Source organism: Patagioenas fasciata, chromosome Z (assembly GCF_037038585.1).
Source record: "Patagioenas fasciata isolate bPatFas1 chromosome Z, bPatFas1.hap1, whole genome shotgun sequence".
Lineage (NCBI taxonomy): Eukaryota > Metazoa > Chordata > Aves > Columbiformes > Columbidae > Patagioenas > Patagioenas fasciata.
The window spans coordinates 4,802,501-4,817,252 of NC_092560.1; the positions used below are offsets into that span (position 1 = coordinate 4,802,501).

The following is a 14,752-nucleotide window of genomic DNA, read 5'->3' on the forward strand; positions in this document are numbered from 1 at the left end:
TTTACTATGTAAACAGTGGTATATACATAGAACTTGTAATGGGCAGGGTCTAGCACGGTAAATAGAAAAATGGGGGAGGCTAAATACTAGTATCATGCTGTTCTAACTGTTGAGCCGTGGCAGTGTATATTATTAGAAGGAGTTTGCGAAGTGGGAGCTGCAGTGGCAAATAGAAGGAATAAGCACATCCAGTCCCTACACCAGAGGTGCGCAGAGGTGACGTGATGGAGTGTCCCACTGCCAGGATCGCTAAGAAAGAAAGCAGTTTAACAGGACTTCGAAAAGAAGAGGAAGCAGATGATCTCTGTATAGTACAGTTATTTTTCTGAGAGGATTTGTTTTCTGAGAAAAGCAGCTTGCAGCTGAGAAGAGTGCTGTGAGCTGGAGGTAACTCTGCGTTTCGTGGTTAGCAGAGGTTGGTAAAGCACGTGGTGGACGCTCACTGTCTCTCTGATACAGAAGGTTAAGGGCTTGAGGTTTTCCTCCAGGGCTGGTGAGACAAACTCCAACCTATTTTCAACAGAGCTCCAGTAAATCAGAAGCTATTTTCTCTCTAGGGAACAAAGGGTTCTGGCTTCTGGCTAAATTAATGCAGGATGGTGGTCAGCAATTCCAAGAAGAATAATCAGATTGGCAGATTTCAGACAAAGCTGAAGTTACCTTTCTAATAGAATTAGAGCTACCAGTGGTAGTGGGTCTTCACTGGTGCATATCTGTGTAGGGTTTTGAGCCTCCATCATTCAAAATATGTTTTTCCCTTTAGGAAGAGATCTATTTAGCGACAGGTTAGCTCGTGTTTTGTCTGCACGATAAATGTGTCTCTCCTCACTGACAAAGGGTGCTTCTTAACGTTTGAGTTTTTGTGTGTGAGTAGGGGAAATCTGAACTGACAGATCACCTCCTACGGTTACCTCCTACCCTTGTTTGTCTCACCTTTAGATGTCTGGCAATTCCACGCCTCGAGTTAAAGCAGATGCTAATTCAAAAATTACAGGCTTGTGTATGCGAGAGATTTACAGCAACGCATAGGTACTGTTGCAGTCTACAACTTAAGTATTACACACATTTCTGTAGCTTGAATTTCCTCCGGAGGATTTATTCTTGTGGGAATGAAGAGAAATTTGCATTGACATACATTTGTTTAGCTACACCTGTGCCAAACTTTCTAGCAATTCTGCATTTGCCTTCCTGCTCTGCTTTCTCACCCTTCCATCCACTTCGCTCTCCTAAGCAGCCAATCCACCTAATGGTATCACCTCTACTTCCCAGGGAATGGAGAACCTGCGCAACATGAATGCCTGACATCACCTCCTTGTCTGAATGCTAGGGTTTGGCCACAGTCAGCTTTTTTATATCACACATTTTTTATATTAGCATGGCTAGAAAATGCACTATCTAGTTGTAACTTTGCCATACCTCTACGCCTAAGCTGAGATCATGGATCATACCAGAATCTAAGAAGAAGTTAAAGCAAGTCCTACCCATCAGGTACAGAAAATATGTCATATTTCAGAGCAGTGACATGACAGCATAGAAGCAAGGTCTCAGATGAATTGCCGTGCAGTGCTGTAGTGAAAGTGTGGTGCTGTCAAGAAAGTTCAACCAAACATTTCAATAAACAGCAATTTCTTTTGAATCTGTGCTGTACTTTTCTGTGCATCTGTGCTTCCTGCATCTTCCCACACCATCACCATCTCTTTTCTTCTCCAAATACTGCCTGAGGAGGACAAAGCATAAGGTGTAGCTAATTCTGAACCGCTTGTCGACTATTTGATTGGAAGCCACATGCAAACTTGGGCCCTTTCTCTCAGGGGCTGGAGGGAGAAGAGGTGGCTTTGGGGGTCTTTTCACCTTACCTTAATTTTCCTAAAACTTGTGGAAAAGCAATTACTTCTGAGTCCTGGTAGAAACTGAGTCAACACCAGACCATTAGGTTCAAAAGCTATTGGAGGAGTCAGACATTTTTACACACACATACAGCATGATCACATATTCTTATAAAACAAGGTTAAAAAAGGTTGCCTTCGAAATTATATTTATTGAATGCTATAGATACTGTTATTTGCCTATGCGATACATGTGTGTTTTTAAACATGGAAGGAGTTACTTCAAGTAATTGCTGTAACTGATCCAGAAAGTCTTATCAGTCAGTAAAATCTTAGTAAGTTGCTTTTTCTTAGCATCAAATTTAGGCTAATTTAATCAACAGAAATTCCTGTCTCACTTTCTAAAAAAAATATTAAATATGAAAACTTCATATTGGTGCTATGTCACATGGAGGATTTTACAAGTTACCAGCTGCTTCAGCTCCTAAATTGCTGAAACTCATTGAAAAGCAGCAGTTGTGGTAATACAGACTTTAAGCCACAAGGTGCAAGAAATCATATTTCAGTTGCAAAAACTACCATAGTAGAGCTGTAGGAACTACCTACCTCCATCTTCCTTTCCTAAATATGTGAGTATGCCTTCCAGCAAACTATTGTATCAGCATTTTGTTGAGTGATAGAAATTCATGCGAATGGTCAATATAGACCCGTGCCTGGAAGGAAGGTTGCTCAGCTGTGTTGTGAAACCCATTAACACACTGGTCAGTGCCAACAGAGGGAGAAGAGGGGAAATGGGAACTGTTGTCCTCTTAATTTTATTTTTATGTTTGCTTGTATTTTTTGCCATGTCACCCTTAGCCTTCGTTGACAGATACTTGTTTCTTTTGCTGTTTCATTGCATGGATTAGGAAAATACCTTTCAATATTAAGAGTCCTGTAGAATGATGAATTATACCAGCTTGAAAAGCTATCCCTAACTGTATACCAGTCTCTAATTTTATTTATTTTCTTAAATTCTGAGATAGCCCCCAAGATCTGTTCCATGAGGAATACATCTGTAATAAAGTGTGTCCTAGGTAGGGTGTTTCCACAGCAAGGTTTTGAAGCTATTGGAAGGGAAGTAGAAAGCAATGTACCCGCAATATTAAAAAGAAAAATAAAAAAGACCCTTCTGGGAAGAGAGAAGTTGCACTGGCCTTCTCCTAAGTCTTCATTGTTATGGAAATTTAATGTTGCAGACTGACACCTTGGTGTCCAGATCTTGAAAAGCACTAATGTTAACTGCTGGTCACTGCCTTATTTTTGGTTTAAAAAGGCAGCAGCATAAGAGAAAAGGTTAATAGAACTAGTGAAAACTTAGCATGTGGAAAGTTGGCTCAGCAATTCGGTATATTTCTGAAGAGATGCAATAGAGGAAAAGGAGAAAGAATGGACAGAAAGACGGTGAAGGAAAGCATCTCAGATCCACAGTCTTGGCAGGGATGTAATTTACAGTGACAAAATGGAAACTCATAGCCAAGAAAATCAAACATAGAGGCAGTTGATGGAGATGTTGAGTAGGTGTCACCTGATGCTGAGGGGACTGACAGGTTCTTTTAGGGATACTTGGCAGAATGATGACAGCACTAAATCGTACTTAAAGCTTTATTTTTTTATCAGGATATTATGTTTAGTATATAACAATTTATTAGAATGGCACAGGATTTCTACAAGCATAGACTACAATTCATAGCTAGTGAAATACAGAATTTATAATATAACTTAATGTGTGGTTTCTAATCGCTCTGCAGTTTGGACCAGATCTTAATACATGGTTTGCTGTATCAATATAACAATTGCAATCCAGACCCAAAAACCACATAAGAGCAGACGAGTCCCTCAGACCCCGCAGGCAGCAGAGGGCGGTGGGGCTGTCCCTGGCCATGAAGGTCCGAAGTCTCATTCTCCAGCAGCGATTTGGGTCCAGGTTCCCCCTTGGGACTTGTAACAGCTTCATTTTATGTGTAGAGCTCTGTACTTCTCTGCTTCCTTCCCCTGTGCCAGGGCCATCACCACCGCTGGGCTGGACGGTACCTGAGACCTTCAAGGCTGATGAGGAGGGAAATGACCGGCCTGGTGCCCAGGAACCCTGGAGAGGGCAAGGAGAAACCTTTTTTGTTTGTCTGCCTGGTGCACAGGACCTTCATGGCCTGATAACCAAGCAACGAAAACAAATGCATGACCTGCTCAGTCACAGAGAATGGCTGCGTGTTTCGTGAGATGGGGTTAGTTAGGCCAACCATATTTCCAGAGTTGGGAGCAGGGGTACCAGTCACAGCAGGTAAATACTAATTTTGGTGCTTTTGGTCCATATGGTTGCTTCTCACCATCTCCCCTTGTACTCAGTGCTGGTGAGGCCACACCATGAATCCTGGGGTCAGTTTTGGGCCCCTCATGCCAAGAAAGCCCTTGAGGTGCTGGAGCGAGTTGAGAGAAGGGAACGGAGCTGGTGAGGGGCTGGAGCACAAGTGTGATGGGAGCGGCTGAGGGACCTGGGGGGTTCAGCTGGAGAACAGGAGCTGAGGGGAGACCTTCTGATCTCTGAACTGCCTGAAAGGAGCTTGGAGCCAGGGGGGTCGGGCTCTGCTCCCCAGGAACAAGCGCCAGGAGCAGAGGAAACGGCCTCAAGTTGTACCAGGGGAGGTTGAGGTTGGATCTTGGGAACAATTTCTTCCCCAAAGGGCTGTGGGGCATTGGAACAGGCTGCCCAGGGCAGTGCTGGAGTCACCATCCCTGGAGGGGTTTAAAAGACAAAGGTGAGGTTCTTGTTTAGTGTCAGTGTTGGGTTAACAGTTGGACTTGATGATGTTCAGGGTCTCTCTGAACCAAAACAATTCTATGATTCTATGCTTTTCCTCACTGGAAGCCCGCTTCAGTCACAGCAGCCTGTTTGGCTTGCTAACTCCATGAAAAAAACTTCATAGAAAATTAATGTCATTAACGCCCATCACAGTGTGTGAAAACGTGAAACAACACGCTCATTTTTCGAAGCAGGTACACGGACATGACCCTGGCAGGCCAAGAGAGAGCTGCCATATAACTCATCTTTCCAGCTTAGCAAAGTTTTCTCCTCAGGTTTGGTGTGGGACTGAGGATACTCTTGCTTGTAATTCAAGGCAGGTATCTCTCACTGCCTCCAGACTCCTGATTACACTTGCTGTTTACCCATCAGTTTCCCAAGAGCACACCCTTCTATCATCTGGCATCCCCTTTTGTGACAGTTAATTCTTTTCTGATCTGATAAAAGGTTTAATCAGCCGTGCTGCTAGAGGACAGGCAAAGTCTTCTGGAATAGTGGAGGGACACCAACACCATTCATTTCCAAAGCACAACTTACTCTAGCAAGCCAGTCTTTTTTCCTTTACAAAGAGCAGGTGAGAATGCCTGGAAGTTTCAGATTACAGTGGTTTTAGGGTAACCTGCAGTAATACTAATGGAACATTGATGAAATATACCTTAGTGTATGTGAGCTCCTAAAGGAACGCCTGGTATATATGAACTCTACAAATACACCCTAGCATATATGAGATTTTGGACAGATTATAAACAGTGTGGGTTCTGTTAATAGCATGAATGTGACTGGAGGGCTGTATATTTGCAAATTGTTTTTCACAACTAGTAGTTGTTAAAAGCCTTGCGACAGAAAACTACCTCTTTAGCGGCAAGTTGCAGAAGTAGAAATGTCCATGCCAACTTGATTGGTACCTGTTGGGTAGCAGCAGTGATCAGGAACTGAATGCGGGTAGTTTTGGATCAATAAGTGACTCACCTTGGCTTCTTATCTGGGCTAAAATTTATGCAGGTCTTCAGGAAGATGATTTTATAATGATTTTATAATTTGACATGCAGTTATAGAATATATGGATTGCTGGCTAGATTGTACTAGATGTTCCCACAGATGTAGTAGAAGCAATCATCATGAGATATCCACTCATGACATTTATGTATACTTAGGGAAAACCCTGCACATGGAAACAATGACTATAAGCAGCTGGACTAGGCCAGCTAGGATTAAATGCTGACCCTAATACTCACATTTTTCGATACTCCTCCAAGCAGAGTAAGACCATAATTTGAAGAAAAAATACAGAGAAAAAGAAAGAAGGGGGGAAAAATATTGATGTTTTTATTTCATAGAAATACTATAAAAGTCTTGTTTCAGTTAATAGTGTAATTGACTGTAATGATGTATCTGATATAAGTCTGTAATCTCTCTCCAATTCTCAGATTGAAAAATAAGACAATTAGAGTAATTTCACTCAGCTTGTAAATGCAGTTGGACAGAGTATTAAGATTTCCTTGCTCTAGATTACCTGGTATAATGCTAAATATGTAGGCAGAATTCACCTAATTGCTTGAAAATCAGTGCAGTGCTTCAGGTTCATGCACAATGCATTCAGAGATCACTTTCAGTGTGTGAAAGAACTGATTCAAATAACACACAGGCCACCAGCCCCAACTGTTTCTCCAAGTTCCCAAAAGTACAGGAAACATGTACAAAAAGCAATCTTCAGTTATCTTCTTGTGTCACATGTAATTCCACATAACTTCTACCACAACAGGAGAAGCAATTGCAGTCTAAGAACTATAGTACAACTCTTAGAATAATTTGGTTCCTCTAACTTAAAATTTAGTGTATAAACTACATAATGATCAGAAGATCGTTCTTATAATATTATATATAGTATTTCTTAGATGGTAATATGCAGCAAACTGGAATATATTAATTTTAAACATCAACTAATACAAAATTATATAAGCATAATCATTGCTTTTAAAAGCTACTTGCACTTTTCAAGTCTAATTTTTCAAAGGCTGCTTATTTTTTCACTGATATAAGCAATACTCTATTTACACATGCACAAACCAGTAAAGGGTATATAGCGCTGCCTTACCCAGTTCTGTCAGTTTTGGATGTCACCACATTTTGTATATATGCCATTCAGTGTCAAAGATAAAAGATAAAATTCATGGTAAAGTGTATAGGAAACTCCTATAGGATAATGCCAAATCATATGTGAGAAAACAGCTCACCCCAAACATATACTTGATGTGGGATTAAATGGTAGATGTTTCCATGTAAACAAGTTTCTAGACTGTCTCAGCATTTGTAAGATGTAATTTTTTTTCTACATATTCTAAGCAATCTTTTTTAGAATCTCTTTCTAGAATTGAGTGTTTCAGTCCGCTACAGAAATGGAAGATGAGGGTGACGGTCTAAGAGAGTTGGGTGGGATGTGTCATTTATTAACACTTAAATAAGGAACAAAGAGAGTTGGGTGGGATGTGTAATTTATTAACACTTAAATAAGGAACAAGGTCTGCAAACAGTTTTCCAGTACAGACCCATTCAATTTAAAACATACTGAACAGTTTTAAAAGCTTTGGGAGCATTTTGACGTCTTTATGGTGTGTAACCAAAGATGGATACTGACTCACCCTGAATTTGGCCGCTCAAGATTCTTTTGTATTTGGAAATAAATGTTCATATTCATTTGAAATAGTTTGGTTTATTATTGATTTTCAAATTGCATAGCAAATATATGTTGTGAGAAGAAAAGGGTTTGATCAAGCCCAATCCTGTTCTCATTGAATTCTCTTTCTCTGAGAACTTGAAAAAGCCAGGTTTTCATTCCGACTTAGAGTGAAGCAAAGTGTCAAAGTCTCTAGGTATTTAAGGAAATACTTTCAACTGTTGCAGATTTCCACTCAATATGGATAAAAATGGTATTATAGCCCCACCTTTACATAAACTGGTTACAAAATTGTGTGTTCAAATGGGGTCTGATCCACTACATGCTCCTCTGTCTACTGGAGGGAAAACCACGTTTAATTTGGCTCTTAGTTACAGAGAATATGTGTTACACAATTACTTATGGCCTCTGAATGTATAATTATGCAGTTTTGGGGTTTTTTTAAATGAAGATCAGTTTGTCTCTCATTCAAAGAATACAGACTGCTTGGTAACGTGCCATGAATATTTCTTCACAGATGTCAAATTTGCTGTAATTTACATAGAAATGGAAGAAAAGAAAGCTGAGAGAGCAGGGATTGAAACAACTTGAAGTACTGTCTGAAAGAAAAAGTGTACAAATGCTCCATCTGAACTACCATGTCACAGCCTTTCCTTCAAAAAAATGAATTGAGTGCAAACACCAATACATTTGCAGTCACCTATTAGATAGAGGTGTATCTGAACTACAAAAAAACCCCAAACCAAAACAACTTATGTGAAAACAGTAACAATTAAGTATCAAAAGTGCAGCTAAAGGCAAGTCAGATTCCCTAAACTCATTACATGAGAAAACTTCAATAATGATGGTTTCAGATGTATCAGAAAAGGAAGAAAACCAAAGCATCCTGGAGTTTTAGAGAAACTACTTTGGAGAATATTCAGATTGTTTTCAATCTTGCTGTGCAGGTCAGAAGAAAATATTTAAGCATCCATTCATCAGGTGTTTCTTATCATGATGCCAGGAATTCTAACAGCAGCCTATAAAAGTATTTGATATTTTGGGATTCAGATTACCTGGGAGAAAGTTGGAAGGAGTAAACAATGAGTACATTTTGGGCACAATGGATGAGAAAGTACATAAAAACGAGATAACTGAGGAGGGGAAAGAGGAGACTAAATAAACTGCTTTAAAACTGTGTGCTACTATTGGCACACACACAAAAAAAGTATTGATGTTATTTATCTTGGCTGATTAATTTCGGAGTATTTTTTCTTATTTTGGCAGTTAAAGCTTAACTTGGGTTTTATAAAAGAAATAGTATTTCATGTTTAATCAATGTGAAAAGTGGGAATATTTTTTTTAAATGAATACATTTGCTGAATTTATTTAGTGTATGTTATAACAAACACCTGAAATATATTTTTAAGAGTGCTCATTCATGGTAAATCGCACTACATCGGAGGAAGAGGAACATTCTATATCTGTGTTTCTTTAGATCCTGGCTATTTTATGAACAGGTTTCAACATAGCTGTCCCATTGTCTGCAGAGTATTTGTATTTTTTATAGAGTGAAACTTTGCAAAGCGGAGGTGCCACATAAAGAAACCTGAGTTAGTTCTGACAATCTTCTTGCATGGTACAGCTCAGCACGGTCCAAAAACCCTGTTGTCTGCTAATCTCGGTCCTACCTCTGTCCCAGTATGTGTAACTGTACTGAGACTGGATCAGGAATAAAATGAGTGAGGCACGTGGTGTCTTTTAATTTAGAAGTTGGGTTGTCTGATACTAAATGGCAGAAACCCATGTTAAGGTATGTGTTTTAAGGTAGTTATTTTCTGCTGACCTTCTGATATTTGTCTGACAGAACCTTATCCCACACTGTCCATCTATAGGTTTAGAGGAAGCTGTCACCAAAGCTACTGTGTAGCTTTATTTAGGAATACTCTTAAACTAGCTTTGTAATTCTGAGTAAATACTGAAAGCATCAATGATGTTATACATAGCCTTCATTTATCAGCTGTTATGCCATTGAACAAAAGCATTATTTTTCATTGGAAACCTCCATAATTTTTTCTTTATTTTTCTTTATTTTTGATGTACTTGTCTTCCAGAACAATACCCCTGTGTCTTGCTGATGAGAGGATCAGTCTTCCTTCTATTCAGGGCATGCTAAAAGTTTTCTTTCCAACTCATGCTCAGATTTGGTGTTATTCACACAGTTTTAAAGGTAACTGTAAAGGTTTTACATTTCAAGGTAAAAAAATATAGCATTTACACTTTCATTCGTTTGTACTTCACGTTTACTACAGTACTGGGTTATTGGCAGTATTTATTGTTTCATTTTTCCAATAAGATCTTGTACTATAGAAAAGGGAGAGGTTTGTTCAGACACATCCTTCTTAAAATAATTGTTTGGTTGCTAATCAAACAAGATAGTGGTTTTTCTTTCCACTCGTTGTGTTTAATGAGTTTGGCTTGGTTTATCTTGTTCCCCTTTAAAGGAAAATGAAAACGGAAGGGAGAAGTGTCCCCTCTTCCCTCTTCCCGTTCTGTATGATGTGGATAACATTTATTTTCCCAAGTATGTGTTTTAATATGTTGATTTTTATTTTACAATATCAAGTTGAAATATCACTTCCTTCACAGAAGGGCGAATGTAGCTGTTCAGAGAGTGAAATGTACCCAGCTTTTAACAAACTCAAAGGAAAACCTAATGCTTCTAGTGGAAAACAGAGGGGACTCACTTCTCTGGCTGTTTTGACAGGTGAAGGTGAAAGAGAAAAAGCTGACAAAGTAATAAAAAAAAAGAACAAGTGCTGTAACGTTTAAGGGGATTATGTTTATTCTGTTCAGAAGACCAATTTAGAATTTCTTGTATTCCAAGCTATGTATTTATAATTGTTTGTTGAAAACATTTCCTCGTTCCAGATTTTACAAACAGATTTTACAAGCTGGAGCAAAATACTTCAGTGTACTTTCTGTATTCAAAGTCCCAGAAGGAGCAGGGAAGAAACTGTATAATGTCATCTAATAACTAGCCTAATAATATTTATACACCAAAAAAAAACCCAACATTTGGACTGTTAATCTTAATTCTGCCATTTTATTACTTTTGAGTGCCTACTTTAACAGCCTTACTGTCCTCTTGCCGTGTGTTTCATGTGTGATATGAAGAGGTGAATAGTAGTCATTAATTTTTGGTGTTCTTTTTTAATCCTCATCAGGGTACAAATATCTCTAAATGATGGGGAATGAATGCATGGTTTTCTGTCTCCAAATCTATGTGCAAGAGAGGCTTCAGCAAGCCCTCCATCCACGTCAAAGCTCGAAGACTTGAAAGCCACAAGACCAGAGGCTCAACTAAAGAAGGTAAACTCTGTCACATTGCTATTTTCATTGATCCTGTTTCCATTTGAATAAATGCATAGTTAGAGGGAACAATTATCTCGCATCATTAGAGCCTGGCACATCCCCTTTAAAGTCAGAACTTTCTTGCTTTAAGTGCTCATGTCAGATAAGGAAGGGAAGGTGCAACTTTTTGTCAAAGCAGGACTAAGGTTAGGGTTGAGTTTAGGTATAGGGGTATTTGAGTAGAGATGAGAAAGACATATCCTCAATTGTGTCTAATTCCTGGTTGATGCAGCTGCTGAGAGTTAACAAAGACACTGAATGTTGGAAAACCACACTGATTCCCAGTTTGCCTTATGCAGAACACAACGGTTCACATCTGTTGGCGTTTGTGCACCTCTGCACCTCACTTCCATTCTCATCCTTGGGCAGCCCTGTCTTTTGTCCATTGATACTCTGGTTCTCCCGTTGCCAAAAGGACATACTGAAAAACAGGTTCTGCTCTCATGAGAGGAGTGTAGGGTCTGTTCTCCCACTCCTGCAATGTCAATTTTGAGCAATGTGTAAAGTACCTATTGCTTTTTTTTTTTTTTTTTGCAATAATAGGTGACTTCAGTAGAGCCCTGAGTGCAAATATAGTGAAGCGTCATGTGATGGTCGCTGTCCTTTTCCCCCGTACAGAAATAACCACTTCCTTTTGAAAAGTAATTCAGAATATCTGACTCATTAAGGATCTGGTTCAGAATGTGGTTTCCATCACGTTGCTGTTTTTGTGGTTTGCTTACCACGTGAGTTATCTACACCAGCCTTTGTTTCAGATTCATGCACTTGTCATCCTCAGGAAAAAAAAAAAAAAAAAATTAAGCAAAATACGATGTTTTATGAATTGTTGTATGGTTTTTTTGTTTTGTTTTGTATTTTTCCCCCCAATACTGTTATCTGACTTACTGGAGTTGTGTCAGTGATGGTGAAAGTAATCTTAAATAAGCCAAGAAACATGTTTAGTAGATCAGGTAGGGTAACCTCAGGTTAAATAGCTTTAACTAGTACTACGAGTTCAACTTCTTTACTGCTACTATTAATCACAGAAAGAAACTGAAAATGACAGGACTGACAGCAGTACCAAACTTCCTTTAATTTCCTCTAGTGTCCTTTCTCTCCCTTCTCTTACAGTGTTTCAGCTCTCTTTTCATATAAAAGGCCCAATACAATTAAACAAACAAGTTATGCAGTCTTTGAATCCTCTCTCTGTGTAGCTTCCCGCCAGACCTTCCATTTAGAGATATGATTTCCTCTTCTAGGTAAGTAAGTGTTGTATGCTTGCTTTCATATTTCAACCGCTTAACATCTGATCCTTATCTTGTCTTTTAGTTAAACATTTGCCCATCTTCCAGTCAAGAGGTGTTAAACTTGCACCCTTTTCCCTTTGTTATTTCAGAGTTCATGTAAATATAATTATATTGCTGTAGTTTATGTGTAAGATAACATTACAAGAGAAGATTTTTGAAAGCATAAGAGGGCAGGTAGTTACAGTGTTATTTTAAATATTGTAGCCTACAGGTATAAGAAGTATGAGACTCAGCTGTCATTGAGGTATATATCCCATGAGCATGCACTTAGCTTACAGATTTGGCACACGTATTCTGCAGCTAAGCCTAGAAACTTGAGTCAGGATCTAGAAGGTGGACTAATAGTTTTTTCGATGTGAAAATAATTTTCCAGATTTCTGGGGTTTTCAAGTCCATAGTTCTTGTTAAGGAATAGTTGCACTGTGATCTTGCGTGTTTTTTTGGTTTGTTTGTTTTGGATTTTTACATATAAAAAAGCTTTTTCTGGCAGGTGGAAATCAATGTGCTACCTGACCATGCATCTGCTCATTTAAAACAGAATTCGAAGGAGGGAGGAAAAAAGTGGAGGCAGCATTCAGTTTCTGAAGCAAATGTCTTTTAGAAGACTCCTGAAGGCAACAGACCCTGTGATACACCATGTGAATGCCAAAACGATAATTTAATTGCGAAACAAACAAAGTAGTAGATCTCCATTCAGTGGAAAGCCTCATCAATAAATGAAGGTGCATTACTGCTTCTCATCTCACTTCCTCCACAGAAAGGACTGTATCTCTTGACACAAGGAGCTGAGCTTACAGTCCGTCTTTTAACGTGCTTCAAAATCTGCAGAACCGTGAAAAGCAAGGGCTGGATGTTTCCTACTATATTTTCTTTTCAGTTGGGTGTTTATTTCACTCTTAATCTCGCTGCTGTTTGCTTGCAACTGAAGGCTGCTGGAATCATTGATGGGATCATGGAAGGGTTCATTGAACCACTAAACAATGACGTGACCCCTCTGCTGATAAGCCATGGAAGCAGTTTTCAGAGGTGTCTGTCCCCTAGAACAGATTTTGGGAAAAATGTAGAAGAATTAAATAAGGCCAACTCCTTTCTTTGTGACTGAGACTCATGAACATCGCGCTGTTTCCTTCTTCATTTATACTTTTACTTACAAGCCCCAAAATGTAGAAACAATAGACCAAAAGAAGCCATGAGCACAAAGAGCTGATACAGCTGCAGCACAATGGAAGCGTATTTGAATTGCTATGCGTGGCATTCAGAGAGAAGAAAAGAAATAGCGTGCATAGAATTTAATTACATTGGGTAAAATTGATCTCTGCAGTAGCTCCCTGAAATTAATAGAGTACTATTATTTTTTGAGCTAAAGAAACATTATTTTTACATTTTAGTAAGTATAAAGTTAGTGATTAATGCGATTTAAGGCCTCATATATTATATCAGTATAAGTTAAGGCATCCATCATTAGCCTTCCCTAAAAAGCTACATTATTAATGGGACAAAATATACCACACAAACAGAAAATAATTCTTATTTATTCATTTATTTGTTTTTAATTGCTGCCTTATTGCCACTGTCAGGTCAAGGTTTGTAACAATAATCTGCACCTGGTTGTATTTAATACTTTTTTTTTTAGTTATCCATTGAACTAAATTTTTTTTTTTCTGCTGCAACTAATGATTCAGAGCTTAGAGCCTGAAGAACTGTATTTCAATTTAATTTGTGAAACTGAGAAAAGAAAATATAAAGGAAGAACTAAGTAAATGAAGTTCTCCCTGCCATTTGTGCTGAAACGAAGTCATTGTTTGCGTTCTTCCTTTGTATTAAATAATCTAGAAGTTCTGCTCTTTTTGTATTAAGTTATTCCAGGGCTGTATGTAACATTCCGTAGCTTAATCCAACCCTCCTTTTTTTTTTCTCATGTACTTCAGTGATGACATCTCTCTCTTTGTCCCAGCTAAAAGGAAGTTTTTCTGCTTTTATCCAAATCCTAAGGAACTGAAAAACCACCTGATGTTCCACCAGATGCCTTCACCTCTTTACCAGCTCCTCTCAGCTCATTTGGATCTTCAGTTCAGATTTGACATATGGAACAAAAATATTTTAGTAACTCAAACCTTCAAACTTTCATAGTTGTGTGAGATCAGTAATCATCAGCATTTTCTGGACAATAGTTCATGTATTTTGAATCCATAGTTGAAAACAGTAATTATTAATAGATATGTCCCCAGGCAACATAAGGAAAGTACAATAACAGGTGCTTTTACTAGTCTCCTTTTTACAAACATAGTATTTTGCATCAGTACTGTATTCAGATACAGCAGTGCTTTAGAAAGGCTGATATACAAAAAGAGACTAGCAGCACATCTTATTATTTAAAAACGCACCGAGGACATAGGTCCCCATTCTTATTAATATTACTTGTCCATTTCATTTTTACGTCTTCCAAATGCTACTCAGAAAAGTAAGTGCACCCATGTGGGAAAAAAAAAAAAAATGCTTTCTTATGTAAGCCTAACAATTAAGGTAATAAATTAACCTTGTCACAGACCATTAGATACAGGGCTCAATAATACCCAGCATTTAATTGCTGTGTAAGGATCAAGGTAGATCTGAGATAAATGGACGTTCATAACTAAGAACATTGGCTGGCAAGAATGAAGGTTGAGACAGTCCTATACTTAAACATACTGTTTTATTTTGAGAGATGCCACTAACAAAAGGACCTAAATCATTT

General features: G+C 38.5%; 1 long non-coding RNA gene across 11 annotated transcripts in view; it reads left to right on the top strand.

Annotated features, from left to right (window-relative positions):
- LOC139826436 (uncharacterized) overlaps nucleotides 1-10,684 on the top strand; it is a 20,425-nt gene extending 9,741 nt beyond the window's left edge. For 5 of the 11 annotated variants that reach the window (XR_011736490.1, XR_011736500.1, XR_011736498.1 and 2 more), the window contains one exon: nucleotides 1-1,750. This exon is cut by the window's left edge and continues 2,166 nt beyond it. This is a non-coding gene — a long non-coding RNA (uncharacterized lncRNA). Of the gene's footprint in view, nucleotides 1,754-9,432; nucleotides 9,549-9,967; nucleotides 10,094-10,545 lie in introns of those variants that run through there. The other 6 variants (XR_011736493.1, XR_011736491.1, XR_011736496.1 and 3 more) reach the window with 5 other exon arrangements.
- The last annotated feature ends 4,068 nt before the right edge of the window (nucleotides 10,685-14,752 follow it).